Raw genomic sequence first — 15599 nt, 5'->3', positions numbered from 1 at the left:
AATTATTTTGGGAATTTTGTCTAGAGCGACATTCGTTGTTTGAGTGGCCAATGCGTCCACAAAAGGTGCATCTAGGTGGTTGAAAGTTCGGTCTTCTAATGGATCGATTATTTTGATTGGGTCTTGAAGGATTGGGGCGATTGGTTTTCTGTATTTCGAAATAAGATAATTGTAGCTCTCGTCTGATGCGGATCTGAGCTTGAAGAAGGTCTTTTGGATTACTAGCACGAACAATATGTGCAATTTTTGGATCGAGGCCGGTCAATAATGTATTGAGCGCCATTGATTCGATTAGTACGATTTGGGCTTGTTTCTCTTCAGGAGTGAGGCCAGATTTCTGGATATTGGCATGCATTTTTGCATTAAGGACTTGGACACGATTGAGGAATGTAAGAGCCGATTCATTTGGAAGTTGTTTGACTCTCTGTAAATCTTGTATGACAGAAGATAGGTCTCTAGTGTCTCCAAAGTGGGAATTAAGAAGTTTTTTGATTTCAAGATACGATAATGGATTTCTAGAGCTTATGAGCTGCGCTGCTCTTCCGCGACGTTTATTTTTATGTGAATTACTAATAGTTGTTTTTGATCACGCGTAGACATATTATAGGCATAATCACAAGCATTTAGAAAAGTTTGTAAGAATATTTGATCGCCTTCAAATTCGGGTACGATCGAAAATATTTCGGATAGTTTATAAGGTTCTACTTCGGGTTCATTCTCGATATGAGATACGGGGACTGCGGGACGAGAAGTATTACTGTTGTCAGTCATGATGATCAAATAAATTTAAATAAAACAGGTAATCAATATATCAAAAATAAAAAATGGTCAAATAAAACAATTTAAATATGAAATAATCAAAATATCAAATAATAAAAATAAAAATGGTCAAATAAAACAATTTAAATATGGAATAGTCAATATATCAAATAGTAAAAATAAAAATGGTCAAATAAATCAATTTATCAATATCAAATAATAATCAGAAATAATAAAAAATATCAAAAAAATGTTTTTATAACAACTGTCCGATTAGCGAAATGTGCGTGTTTCAGACGTGTATATAAGAACAATAGTGAAAATAAAGGAATGACGATTAACAGAATAAACGTCAAATAGTTAAAAGATAATCAGAAAAATATTTAGTGGTTGTATTTAGAATTTAAAAAAAATGTTCTTATAATAACTGCCCGATGAGCGAAAAGTGCGTGTTTCAGGCGTTTATAACAATAATAAAAAAAAATTGACGATTTACAGTATAAACGTCAAATAATGAAAATAAATATGTAGTTGTGTTTATTGATTTTCAGTATAATCAATATTGGAATATCGAACAGTACTCAGTAATAATAATAAAAATATAATAATATACGAGATGATTCAATATTAGACTTACACTAAATCCAAAAACATCTAGTCGTCTTGTTCTCGACAGCGTCTCTACCAGGGGCTTCACCAGGTGTTCCTAATCCGTAGATATCTGCAAAGTGATGACGGCTCTGCCTTTTGGATGGTTCGTTTCTGAATCAAAGGATTGGAATCCACCGTTGTCAGTTAGGCTTTTCCGTGTTCTAACAACGTTTCCAGATCCTACTGACTACGCCAATTTTTATTTCACTTAAAACTTTTTAGACTTTTTAAAAAATATTTTATTTTGAAAATACAAGAATTAAAGTTACATGAATGAAATCTAAATTATTACGAACAACAAATTAAAGCCGACAGATGGTTTTATATAATTAGCAAAATGCTGAGGTTGTGAGAAAGCTTGGACGTCGTTGATTCCGCCGACATTGATACTGGATGCGTCGGTTCAGATGGCTGACACCTGATATCTGCTGAGAGGGTAGTTGATCCTGATGCCGCTGCTGCTTGCTCTGCGCGAACCCTGGCTCTTGTTATTGGTCCGGTGTAGGTTGCAGTCGTCGGAGGGATGTTACGCGTGGATGTTGCGGCCTGATTTATTTTGGTCTTTTTCTTCAGTACCGTTTTCCATGTTGTAGGAAGCCGTTGCGCATCATCTCTTTAGTTTAAGCCGTTGGGATTTCTTTCAATTTCTATCGATTCTCTGATTTCCCGTTTTCTTTTTACTTCGATGTTAGCTAACATCGTTGTTTGGTTCAGGTTTATTGTGTGTCCTGTATTTGCGACATGTTGAGCCAGGGATGACGTGGTTTCTCCCCTTTCGATAGCATTTCGGCGTTCTTCTCGTTTTACCTGGATTCTTGGGTTGGTCTGTCCAATGTACGACTTTCCACAATCCCCACACGGAATCTCGTATACACCTTGACCTTCTAACGATATTTTGGTTTTTGGTGTTGGTAAAATAGTTGAGATCTTGCTGTCCGTATTAAATATCGTTTCTATGTTGTGTTTTCTCAGCACTCTCCCTATTTTCTCTGTCGTATCCTTCACATATGGCAGAATGGTTTTGCCGATCGGTTTATTGTCTTCTGTAGGGTCCTTATCTCTTCTTCGAGCATTTTGAGCTTTTTCGATGTTGTATGTTGAGAAGCCGTTTTTTCTTAACGCTGTTTTCACGTTATGCATTTCTTCATTTTGATGTTCTTGGTCTGTCAGTCTTTCGGATCTTGTAATCAAGGTTTTGATGACTGAATGCAATTGTGCAGGATGGTGGTGTGAAGCAGCATTTAGATATCTATCGGTATGTGTCGGTTTCCGATACACTGTATGGCCTATGTGTCCTGTCTTGTTTCTTTATTATTAACACATCTAAGAATGGAATTTGATCGTTTTCTTCCAGTTCCATGGTAAACTGAATTTTATGGTGGATATTGTTGATGTGTTCCAAAAAAGCCTTAAGTTTTTCTTCTCCGTGGGTCCAAATGATAAACGTGTCATCCACGTATCTAGGCCACAAGTTCGCTATTACTGGTGACAGTGGGGAACCCATCGGTGCTCCCTCAACTTGTTTATATCTTTGTTCCTTATAGATGAAATAAGTGTTATTTAAACAGTGTTTGGTTAGGTTTAGTGTATCCGGTGATATTGGATACTTTTTGCTTATGATGTCCAGTGATTCATCTATAGGAACATTCGTGAAAAGTGAGACTACATCGAAGCTGACTAGCAAATGTCCCGGCTTAAGAGTCACACCTTTTATACGCTCGATGAAGTGGCTCGCGTTCTTGACGTAAGAATCCGCTTCTTCCGCGTATGGTTGCAGCTGTTGGGCCAGAAATTTTGCCAGCGGTTATAAGGGAGATCCGATGGAGCTCACAATTGGTCGCAGTGGTAATCCTGCCTTGTGTACCTTGGGTAGGCCGTAAAATTTTGGGCATCTTGATGACTTCTCTCTAGGTATGAGATGGACCTATTGTTCTTTGTTGATATTTGAGGCCTTGATCTTGGCTTTTGTTATTTTCTCTAGATTGTCGGGTCTGACGAGATGCTTTGATATGTTGTATCATTTAAGATGTCGTTTATTTTTGTTTCGTAGTCTTGAATATTCATCACTACCAGCATTGCCTTTGTCAGCTGGAAGCACGATGATTTCTTTGTTCTTCAAATTATGTAAGGCTTCTTTCTCTTCCCGTGTTAAATTTCTTTTTGGTGGTTTAGCTGTTCTTAATATTTTTGATACGTCTTGGCGTATGATCTCGGCTGTTTCTGCTGGGAGATTAGTAATTGTAGTCTCTACCTCAGTAATGATGTTTTCTACGGGAATGTATGTAGGTGCAACAGCAAAATTGAAACCTTTTGCAAGAACACTATTCGTGGCTTCATCCAGTGTCAGATTTGAAAAGTTATATACTAAATTGTTTGTTTCTATTTGTGGATTTTCTTTCTTTTTTGGCCGCTGTTGTAGTAACAGATTTTCAAACTTTTTAATTTGTTTTGTCTTAGTGAGATCAGCATCTGTTTCTGCTCGAAAGTTTGTCAGTTGTTCACAGAAATTCCATAATGTTGGATGGATTGTGTTACTTAGTTTAAGATGCAGCTGTAATGATTCTGCATTCATTTTGTCGATGTCTCGTCTGGTATCATGGATTGCCTCTCTAATAAGCGCCAGGCTTGCTCTTCTTAAGATGTTTTTAGTTTTATAGTTGTTTTTGTGAAAAGTGAGCTTCATAAAAGTCGGTATAATGCTTTCGTCACGGCAGCGTTCTAAAAACGTAAGGTTGCATAACAACGTCCTTCGTTTCGATCGTAGTTTTTCGTATCTTCTGATGTCTGGTAGAATTTCCTCCCCGTAGAGGTTAATTATGTTACACTTGAAGTTTCCGCGGGAGCTATATGTGCTTTCTGTTGTTTTCCGGGTTTGACTCCGCGTTGAATAAGTTTGGTTTTGAGAAAAACCATTATTTTGACGACGTTTCGGCAAGATCTCACTTGCCATTGTCAAGTCAGGTAGTTCCGCTTCTCGCTGCTGCTTGAAGTAAACTGAATTCTTACTCACGATACCGTCACTTATGTAGTTGATCCTGATGCCGCTGCTGCTTGCCCTGCGCGAATCCTGGCTCTTGTTATTGGTCCGGTGTAGGTTGCAGTCGTCGGAGGGATGTTACGCGTGGATGTTGCGGCCTGATTTATTTTGGTCTTTTTCTTCAGTACCGTTTTCCATGTTGTAGGAAGCCGTTGCGCATCATCTCTTTGGTTTAAGCCGTTGGGATTTCTTTCAATTTCTATCGATTCTCTGATTTCCCGTTTTCTTTTTACTTCGATGTTAGCTAGCATCGTTGTTTGGTTTAGGTTTATTGTGTATCCTGTATTTGCGACATGTTCGTCAGAGAACTTCACCAGAGGACAGAGAACGCCAGAGAACATGTGTGTCAGAGAATCTATAGAAATTGAAAGAAATCCCAACGGCTTAAACCAAAAAGATGATGCGCAACGGCTTCCTACAACATGGAAAACGGTACTGAAGAAAAATACCAAAATAAATCAGGCCGCAACATCCACGCGTAACATCCCTCCGACGACTGCAACCTACACCGGACCAATAACAAGAGCCAGGGTTCGCGCAGGGCAAGCAGCAGCGGCATCAGGATCAACTACATAAGTGACGGTATCGTGAGTAAGAATTCAGTTTACTTCAAGCAGCAGCGAGAAGCGGAACTACCTGACTTGACAACGGCAAGTGAGATCTTTCCGAAACGTCGTCAAAATAATGGTTTTTCTCAAAACCAAAATTATTCAACGCGGAGTCAAACCCGGAAAACAACAGAAAGCACATATAGCTCCCGCGGAAACTTATATATAAGTGTAACAGTCCGAAGTAGTGGATGTGTGAATTGTTCGTAAGGGGATTTTTCCGCATTCTCTATTTCATTTGTTTATATGTATATATATATATATATACATATATATACATATATATAAATTAAGGATCACTCGAAGAGTGGTGGGTTTTTCGGTCAATAGGTGGAGAAATAAGACAAAGAAGGTGGCTACTTCATCTATTTATTCGAAGACGTTTCGTTCTCTAATTAAAGAGCATCATCGGTTCATCTAAAAAGAATAATATGAAAAACCAAACATCCAAAGAAAAGTTAATACAACAGTGTTACCTGAAAAAAACATGTAGCAGTCAAAGGTATAAAATTGTAAAAAAAGCTTGAAACAATGAACCATTGAATCGTTAGGTTGTAGAAACAATCAATAACAAGTACAGTTTACAGTTTAACAAAGACTTTGAACAGCAAAAGCAGCATGTGGTTATCATACATGTGATTAAAAAAAAATTTATGTAAAAAACTTGTATTCGCCGAGAAACTAAGTAAGATCACAAGATCAACCTTCCAACAAAAGAATATTAATTTAGTTTGATTTTGACTTTAGGTAACATTATTAAAAGTTGATAGTAGTAAAATTTATAAAAAAGGTATTAAAAGTTACCACAAAAGCTTCTACACTATTCAAATCCACTCGGCAAAATGGGCATTTCTAAAGACAACGAACCATCCCGTAAAAGACAGTGACGTTGAAGTCAAAACTGACACAACAAGGCGAAATACCAACCGCTAATGCATTTGAGCGGTAAATTTGAAGATGTAATATAATATGGTAAGAAAAACTTGTTGTTTGTACGAAACATTATAAAGAAAGCAACAAATGGTTAGTAAACACCATTTAACTTTCAAGGAATTGTTCGAAGAAAAAACAAACTAGTGAGGACGATCTTTCCATATCACCATACAAGTGACTTGGTTTTAGCTGGTTAGCCAGCCAAAAACAAGTATAGATTTAATTTAACTTCCACAGTCCAAGGTTCATAATATTATAGAACTGAGTAAGTAAGAGAATTAATGAATCCAATTAATTTAAAATTTCATTAAACTATTTTATCAAAAACTTATTTCCAGCAATAAATATTTAGTTAATAATAGTTATGGTTAAAGTAAAAAAATTTTTAAATTGAATTTATTTAAAAGTGAAAATGTATAAAGAAACACACCATAGGAGACAATAGTAAACTGACAATGACTAATTCTGCAATATTAATGCATGATAAATTTGGCTCAGGTTACTAATGTCCATTCTTTTATTCAGAGCATTGGGGTGCTTCAGTATCGAACACATTTCCAAGAATTGCCTTTTCACGAGATTACGTTCGTTGCCAAGAATCCTAACTTCATTGAAGTCTACCTTGTGTTTTGTGGTAATAGCATGCTGAGAAAGAGCACACGTATGCTTGGATAAGTTAATATCACTGCGGTGTGTTGTAAGACGCCCCCTTAGTGATCTCCCTGTCTGACCGATGTAACAAGAGTCACACTCAGCACAAGGTATGTGATAGATGACGTTAACTTGTTCCAGAAGGGACAAGGGTGTTTTAGTTTTAGAAAACAAATTTTTGACAGTCTTGGCATTCTTAACAGCAATTTTGACAGGAATGTTATTGTGTTTATACAGTTTAATAAGTTTTTCAGTAACATGAGGAAAATATGGTAAAGAGGAGTAATGGGTAGTTGGAGTCCCAAGTACAGTAGTAGGCAGAACAGTGTCATTGACAGTGTTATTTGATATTGATCTGAGTTGGTCACCATTGGGTATGTCATTTAAAGAAGAACCATAACTCTGTGAATAAAGGTATTTATTAATGAGGGAAGATGGGTAGGAATTCTCAATCAATATGTTTCTGAGCAGTATAAGGGATTCCCTTCGATTAGTCGGATGTGTCAACCTACTCAGCCTGCAGCTTAAAGCTTTGATAAGGTTTAGTTTGTATTTAAAGGGATGATAAGAATGGTAGTTGAGAAACCTATTAGAGGCCATTGGTTTCCTATACCAACTTGTAGTTAAAGTATTGTCTCCCATTCTGATGACACGCATGTCTAAGAAGGGAATACTTTTAGTGGTGGGGTCCTCAAGTTCAACAGTGAACCGTAAGTGAGGATCAAACCCATTAAACAAAGACAAGGTGGTCTGTATCTTGTCTGGAGGTAAGGCTAGTAATAGGTCATCAACATACCGCTTAATAAAAGGGACTTGGAAATCCAAAAGACTCAAACGGTCAGACACTAAATCATCCAGTACAAAGTTGACTAGGATGGGAGAGATTGAGGAACCCATAGGTGTCCCAAAAATTTGTAGATAAAATTTGTCATCAAAGACTAAAAAATTGGTGTCAAATACTAATTGCAACAGTTCTGCAAATACATCCCAGGACACAGGACAGTTGGGTTGGATGGAGTTCCAGTGATTTCTTAAGGAAGTAGTAACACTAGCTAGAGGCAAATTGGTGAAGAGAGATACTACATCAAAACTCACTAAAATGTAACCTTGTGGAAGTTTGAAGTCATTAATAAATTCACTAAAATTAAAAGAGTCTACAATGTTATAATCATTGTTATAGTTGTAAGATTTAGACAAGATGTCAGTCAAAAACTTTGCAATATTTATATTGGGTGAATTGATTGAAGAAACAATGGGCCTCATGCTCAGCGTAGGCTTACGTATTTTCGGTAGACAGTAAAATCTAGGAGCATACCCATCATAATTATGCAAAGATTTCGCAAGCGGTTGATCAATGATCTTTAAGTTTTTAAGGTGAGTAATGAATTTGTTAATTTTATTAGTGAATTTAGAACAAGGGTTGGTAGAGAGAGGTTGATAGTACCTATCATCATCTAACAAAGATTGACTAAGACTGAGATATTGATCTCTATCCATGAGTACAGTGACATTGCCTTTGTCACTAGTGAGAACGAGAAGATTAGGGTGGGTTTTTTAAAAACGATACCGTCTCCCTGTAGATCTTATCTAACTCCGATATGGGTTGTCTAGGGCGATAAGTAAAATTCAACAGAATATTGTTGGAAGAAGACCTAAGAGATAGAAGGTCAGATTTGTCTGCATGAGACAAAATATTCTCAACATCGGCCAATATTTTACTAACAGAATAATCTTTGAAAGTTAGATGTAGGCCAAATTTAGGACCCAGAGACAACAACTTAAGAATGTCCTGAAGAACCTCAATATTAGAAAGATTCTTAATCCACTTAGGGTTGAATCGAATTTTCTTAAATTCAGGGGTGTCTAAGTTGTCAAGCTTCTTACGAAGGTGTACCATGGATTTTTGGTAAACAAAATTGAATTTTCTATGCAAAGATGACTCAAAAGTATCCAACAATTGCTCAGGAAGGTTATTATCCAAGAAATCAGTGACATTATTGATTTGAGAAATAATAAACTTGATATCAGTGTGAACCTTAGATATATGGAAATTAAGTAATCGTGCCCTCACCTGTCTGTTTAATGCCTGGCTTCTGCGGTAGAGTGTTACATTAGTGGAGCTTGAAGTTGATGATAGGATGTTGGAAGTGGTGTCTGTGATGAATCTTGGGATCTTCTTAGATCCGTCTATATATATATATATATATATATATATATATATATATATATATATATATATATATATATATATATATATATATATATATATAGATACATGTATCAATATATATATATATATATATATATATATATATATATATATATTGTTTAATATATATAGCTGTGTAACAGCGTAGCAAGGGGCTGCGTGCTAGACATGACATGGCTAACTTCAAGCCAGTCAACATGGTTGTGACACAGTTTTTTTGCTATTCGAAACAGTTAGTTCACTCTAGTTTTTATGCGGTTCCTGCGCTTGCAGAAACTCCTAGCAGACTGCGCAGTAGACTAGGAGGAAAATGTTGCTGTTGCAAGATTTAAAATATTCCGATAAAGAATATTCCAAAATTATAATAAAATAATTATGATTATCGATTTTTTTCAAAAAGCTGAAAATTAAATTCATAAATGGTAAAATCCTTTACGTACACACTTGTATAAAATTTGAAAAATAATATTTTCTGATTATTGATTGAATGTATTCAAACAATTAATCACAAGTAACTATCTAAATTGGTGACATTTGGCAACAGTGAGTAGATCTGGTTTATTTATGTATGTTTATTCCAAACATAACCTTATAAACAAACAGTTGTTTATTTAGAGTTATTTATTATTGTTTTCTCATATTTTGCAATTGTTAAGTTGGTTTACTTCGAATTTAATGTGCATTACTGTGGTATTTCTCCAGTTTTCTAAGAAGGTTGGTGATTTTGAATTGGGATTATGATGAATTTAACCCAAAGGCAATGTGTGTGTTTATTTATGTGGCAAAATTCCAGGCACCATAAAAATTTGAGTTTCTTCCTGTTGCCCATGGCACAGCCCCATGGATGAAAATCGGTAAGAACGTAAATTCTATTTAATATCATTGACATCATTTTTGACGTGCTGTCGTTTTAGGTTTGCAGAATGAAAAGAAATTGTTCAATGTGATAAACTTTCTATGAACAGTCCTCAGTGTTGTTACATTAACTTTTAAATATGCATCTTGAGGAGCAGGCCTTTGCAGAAATACTGAAAAGCGGGTTGCAAAACAACGCAAAATAAAATAAACGAAATATGTCTTGGAATGATAATTTTGTAATTCTGTAGGCACATCTATTAAGAAGTTACAACCAGTGGCAAAGTGCCTTAAGGGAATCTATGACATATATAATTGAAGGTATGAGTATATGTTTCAAATCGTTGGATGATTCTGAGAAAGTGTAAATTTTTTTCATGAATTTGGTACATAACCGTCTTTATCTAAACTCTAAAAATCATTGACATCTGTTTTGAAGAACCATGTTCCTAGAAACCATTGATAACAAATATAGACGGTTACCTCTGCATTCGTTGTATCATCTTACTACTCTATCCATAGTGAGTCTAATTTTTAAATCTATAATAATTGTTTACGTGCTGGTTTCATAAAGATGCTTCAAAAATCTATATGGGCCTTACTAGGCAGCACAGCCATGCCTTTAATAGTTTTTCCAATTATATTTTCAATATGCTTATTCTAGTTAAGATTGCGGGACAAAAAGACCACTAAATATTTGAGTTCATTTTTAGGTATCAGCATTGGCTCTACAGCCCATGGTGGGTCTTGGCCTGTTCCAGAATCAGCTTCCACTCTTTCCTATCCTTTGCTTGGCTTTCCAATTTCTCACTCGAGCATGAATTTTTGGTATATATGGGATTATATTGTGATAACGACCAGATCTATGAAAGAATAGTATGTTGTTAAAGAAGATTGTGGTGACACAATTCATGAATATCTGATAATATTGGTTAATGTGAATGGAGTCCAAAATGGGGTTTAGGCTGTTATATAAAAAACTAGGTCATTAGCATATGGAAGTAGGGCGACATTATCTGGTATTAAATTATGTGAATGAGGAGAATTAAACCTAAAAACTCTATTTATTCTGCTAATCAATATGAATTTAATATATTTTAATATAAAACATATGTTATTCTTTCTAGGGACACCTCCTCTGAAGGAATTACAATTATTTGCCAGTATGTCAAATGAATTTTCAACATCAGTCATACTTTCATGAATTTATTGATGAAAATAAAACTAGGTACATGATTTATTATTTACTTCTAAGGGATTCTAAGATACTATGTGTAAAAAGTCCAATATGCAGTGATGAGCATGCTAATAACTGGCAAAATATGGGATATAACGCCAAAGATGGGAAACATGGGATGCATTCTGAAGTAAAAAGAGATGAAACTGAGAGAAATTATTGATATAAACATATAAATTAACATTGCATTACATAGTTTCCCACCTTTAGACGTATCAGATGAGTATGAGAACTGTCACTGTGCCAGGAGAATTTTATAAAATACTCCTGTCACAGAGATCTAAAGGTGGGAAACTATGTAATGTTATCGTCGGCTAAGAGTGTTAACCTGCTAACTCTATTTTTCACTGTGAGTGATATTGGGGTAGTTTCTAGGTCTGTGTACCTTCATACCATGTCCCACAAGCCCGCTGGTTCCACTGTAGTTTAGAGATAGCTATTTCTAAACTACATTGGTGTCGGCGGGTTTGTGTGGTGGTGTATGAAAATACACGGACCCAGAAACTAGCCCAATATCACTCAAAGTGAAAAATGGAGGTTAAAACTCTTATCCAAGGTTATGTTAATTTATTCGTTTATAACGATAAGTTCCACTTCTACCAGTTTCATCTCTTTTTATCTCACAAGTTAATATGTTTTCCATCTTTTGCGTTATTTTGCCGGTTATTAGTGTGAGTGCTCATTACTGTATATTTACGATTCTGTGATTTCTCAATATGATGCTGAGTAGGTATAGATCTGAGTAGGTATATAGTAGGTATCTACAACCCTTTCAAAACAGAAATTTATAAGTTCATTTTATGTACCTATTAAACTTTATTTTAAGGATGAATTTGAAATGCTTGTAGGGAATATATCTGTAAAAAATAAAATTGGTATTGTAAAATTGAAATTCTCAAAATATAATTTATAATTCGAATGTATTATTATTTTTTTCCTCTATAGAAAAGTCCTCTTATTAGTTTTCTCATTAGCTCTTGACAAGACATCAGTACTTCGTTTTTTAGATTTCTCACAAGGATTCAGATCCGGAAGATCCTGCGTAGACGCCAGTACTTACTTAATTACTTATTCCTCTTCACTCCATGCGGAGCATAGGGCGTCAACTGTCTGCCTCCATTCTGTCTTATCCTTTGCCAGGGTTGTTAACAACGCAACTGAATATTTCCGTAGATGGCGCTTCAAAAATCCGTAGAAATCCGTAGTGCAGAAATCTGACAGAAAATGACACTTGGCAGACCAAAAAAAGAAGAAGAATGACACTTGACAGACAAAAAAGAAGAAGAATGATGCTTGACAGACCAAAAAAAGAAGAAGAATGACACTTGACAGACCAAAAAGAAGAATGGTGACACTTGATAGACCAAAAAAGAAGAAGAATGGCACTTGACAGACCAAAAAAGAAGAAGAATGTTACTTGATAGACCAAAAAAGAAGAAGAATGACACCTTAAGAGTAAAAAATCCTCATTTTAGCTTCTTGATGGCTGCAGCTGAAAAATCCGTAGAAATGTGGTCGATATCCGAAAATCCGAAATAATTTCGAAAATCCGTAGATCTACGGAAAAATCCGTAGAGTTAACAACCCTGTCCTTTGCACTGATCTTTATTTCTGTCCAGGTTTTCCCAATAGGGCTTTTCATTCACAGTCATTTGTTTCGAGCTTCTGTCATATGTTGTATAATCCGTGTATATTCATAGATATAACAGAATAGATTAGGCCAGTTCGAAAAATAGAGTAACGCAGAACAGTTCAGGTTGGTGGTCTATCTTTCTCTCTCTACTGGCGCTCAGCTTTCTCTCTCTAGCATATGATGGCTGCCGCCTCTGTGTAACTGTCGTTCCATTACTCCCACCTCTTGGTAGATACGCTCACACTCGCACGACAGACAAAGATAGCTAGACCACCGTACTTGATATCAGCGTTACACCCCGATGCATTGAGTGGCATATGACTAGCCTGATCTATTGTTGACATATCTCTGTGTATATTAGTATTATACAACATATGACAGCAGCTCGAAGCAAATGACAATCAATGAAAAGCCCTATAGCATTAATTTCTTTTCCACATTTCTACGGGTCTACCTGGTCTTCTCTTTCCATGTGGTGTATATTCTAGGGCTTGCCTCGCTATGTCTGTGTCAGGTCTCCTTAGTGTGTGCTCCATCCAACTCCATTTCCTTTTGCATATTATTTTAGATATACATAGGTTTCTGGTTAGTTCTTGTCCATAGCTCTTGGTTTGATATACGGTTTGGCCAGTAAATGTTAAGAATCTTCCTTAGGCATTTATTTATGAATACCTGCATCTGTCCAATACATTTTCTTGACACTTTCCAAGTTTCTGCTCCATATAGTAATACAGTCTTCACGTTGCTGTTGAATAGTCTTTCGGTTTTAATTGTCATCTGATGTGAAGACCACATTTTCCTTAGCATATTGAATGCGTTTGTAGCGTAGACGCCAGTATTGTACTATTTATTTCCGTACTAAGACAAATCACAGAAAAGGCCATCGAGTACAATAAACAGCATATCTATGTTTTACCTGACAAAGGCTTTCGATCGCATCCAAGTCGAAGACGTCTTACACTTACTGTATAGAAGATACATGCCAATCAATATTATACGAACCATCGAAAACATCTATTTCCATAATCGAATACAGGCAAAGATAAATGGAAAACTAACACAGTTTATACCAGTACAAAGCCGAGTCAGACAAGGGAACCCGTTAAGCCCACTGCTCTTTAATGTATCTAATAATGGACGAAATAATAGAAGCAGTATTTAAAGATCATGGTTACAGAATGGGGAACAAAAAACTCCAAATATTAGGTTATGCAAACGACGCCGCATTAATCGCCAAGACAGAAGACAATCTCCAGATTAACACACATCTTCAATACAACAGCCAAGAAATACAATATCAATATATGATAATATCAGCAGAAAAAACACATGTATGACATCTAAATACCCACTACGAGGTAAAATCGAAATTGATGGGAAAATATTAAAGCAGGAAGCAAGGTTTAGATATCTGGGAATAGATATACCCAGTTACGGAGATGTTGAAGAGGAAGTACTACAAGAAAGCTTAAAAGCAAGTAAAGCGCTGGGATCTCTTAATCTCTTCCAATCTGGAAGAACGAACACCTAAGACAAGACACAAAAGCAAGAATCTATAAAGCAGCATTTCGACCTATATTGACATACACGGCAGAAACAAGACCTGAAACATCTAAAACGAGACGACTACTAGAAACAACCGAGATGAAAATACTTAGACGAATATCAGGGAAAAGTCTATTGGATAGAGAGAGATGCGAAAACATAAGAAGATCATGCAATGTAGAAGACATACCTAAATGGATGAGTGACAAAACGGAAACTGGAGTGGAACGAACACATTAGTAGAATGGCAGAGGATAGGATAGTACGAATAGCACGAGATAAGTCACCAAATGGATGAAGAGGTATTTGCAGACTAAGAAAAAGATGGTGCGATAATTTAAACAATTTAGGAGGCTAATATTGAAGAAGAAACAGTCTTTAAAGCCTACCTACAAGAAGGAAGACTCCTCTTGCTACGACGCGTCGAATAATATATCGCTTGTACTATCCCGGAGAATTTAAAACCGTATTTCCGATTGCATTTTTAAAACTGGAAGTCCTTTGCCAAATATCTCACCTTTAGTACCATCCTTGGATTATATAAGCTTTCATCCGACACCTCATTTGTCATTCTATCTGGTTTAATGACTGAGGAGTTGTGTTTACGGACAGACGGACGTATATAATTCAACGCTTTCACATTTTTTTTCAAAACTGAGTGAAAACAATATTTCTTTAGAAATCCATAAATATATTCGCTAATAATGAAACTAATTTGCAGTTGTTATAGCCAACCTTCATTAGTGGAGTAGGCATTAGAAGAAGAAGACCAATGAAGATAAAGTAGAGCTAGAGCCCATTGTTAGACTAAAATTTTGGAAAAAATTATTTAGTTGAAAATCGTAGGTATAGTATTTTTACTACAAAAACGTTATTACGTAGGTCAAAATTTTTGACGTAAGAGAACTGTCAAAACATTAGAATGTGACTTTTCATTATTGCTATGTTTATTATAAACACGGCAATAATGAAAAGTCACATTCTAATGTTTTGACAGTTCTCTTACGTCAAAAATTTTGACCTACGTAATAACGTTTTTGTAGTAAAAATACTATACATAAGGTGCGTTCGCGGGTACAGTTGACAAATTGTCGCCGACAATTTCTAACCTCATTTAATATAAATAATATCGTTAATAGATAAATAAACAAGGTATATTTACTTTTAATTAATATTAATAACTAATTATTAAATTATAATAGGTAAATATACCTTGTATATTTATCTATTAACGATATTATTTATATAATTTTAAAGTGCGCATGCGTTTTGCTGCTAATTTGTCGCCGACAGGCACCCGCGAACGCACTTATTATCTCAATGAATCCATTAAAGCTGATACATTTAGTCTTCAGAACAACAGTAATAATTATTTATGAAACTATCGATAAATTGTCAAGAGCTTCGTAAACGTTAATTGTAGAAAAGTATTCCTTATTTCGAAAAATCTATTTCAAATTTGTCCTATTTATTTTCGAGCA

General features: G+C 35.5%; 1 long non-coding RNA gene across 1 annotated transcript; it reads left to right on the top strand.

The window, feature by feature from the left end:
- Window positions 1-9069: 9069 nt before the first annotated feature.
- LOC126886532 (uncharacterized) lies at window positions 9070-11859 on the top strand. The gene is made up of 3 exons (XR_007698665.1): window positions 9070-9702; window positions 9763-10024; window positions 10417-11859. It is a non-coding gene; the product is annotated as an uncharacterized LOC126886532 (long non-coding RNA).
- The last annotated feature ends 3740 nt before the right edge of the window (window positions 11860-15599 follow it).

Source organism: Diabrotica virgifera, chromosome 6 (assembly GCF_917563875.1).
Source record: "Diabrotica virgifera virgifera chromosome 6, PGI_DIABVI_V3a".
Taxonomy (NCBI): domain Eukaryota; kingdom Metazoa; phylum Arthropoda; class Insecta; order Coleoptera; family Chrysomelidae; genus Diabrotica; species Diabrotica virgifera.
This window is presented reverse-complemented; position numbering and strand designations above follow the sequence as displayed.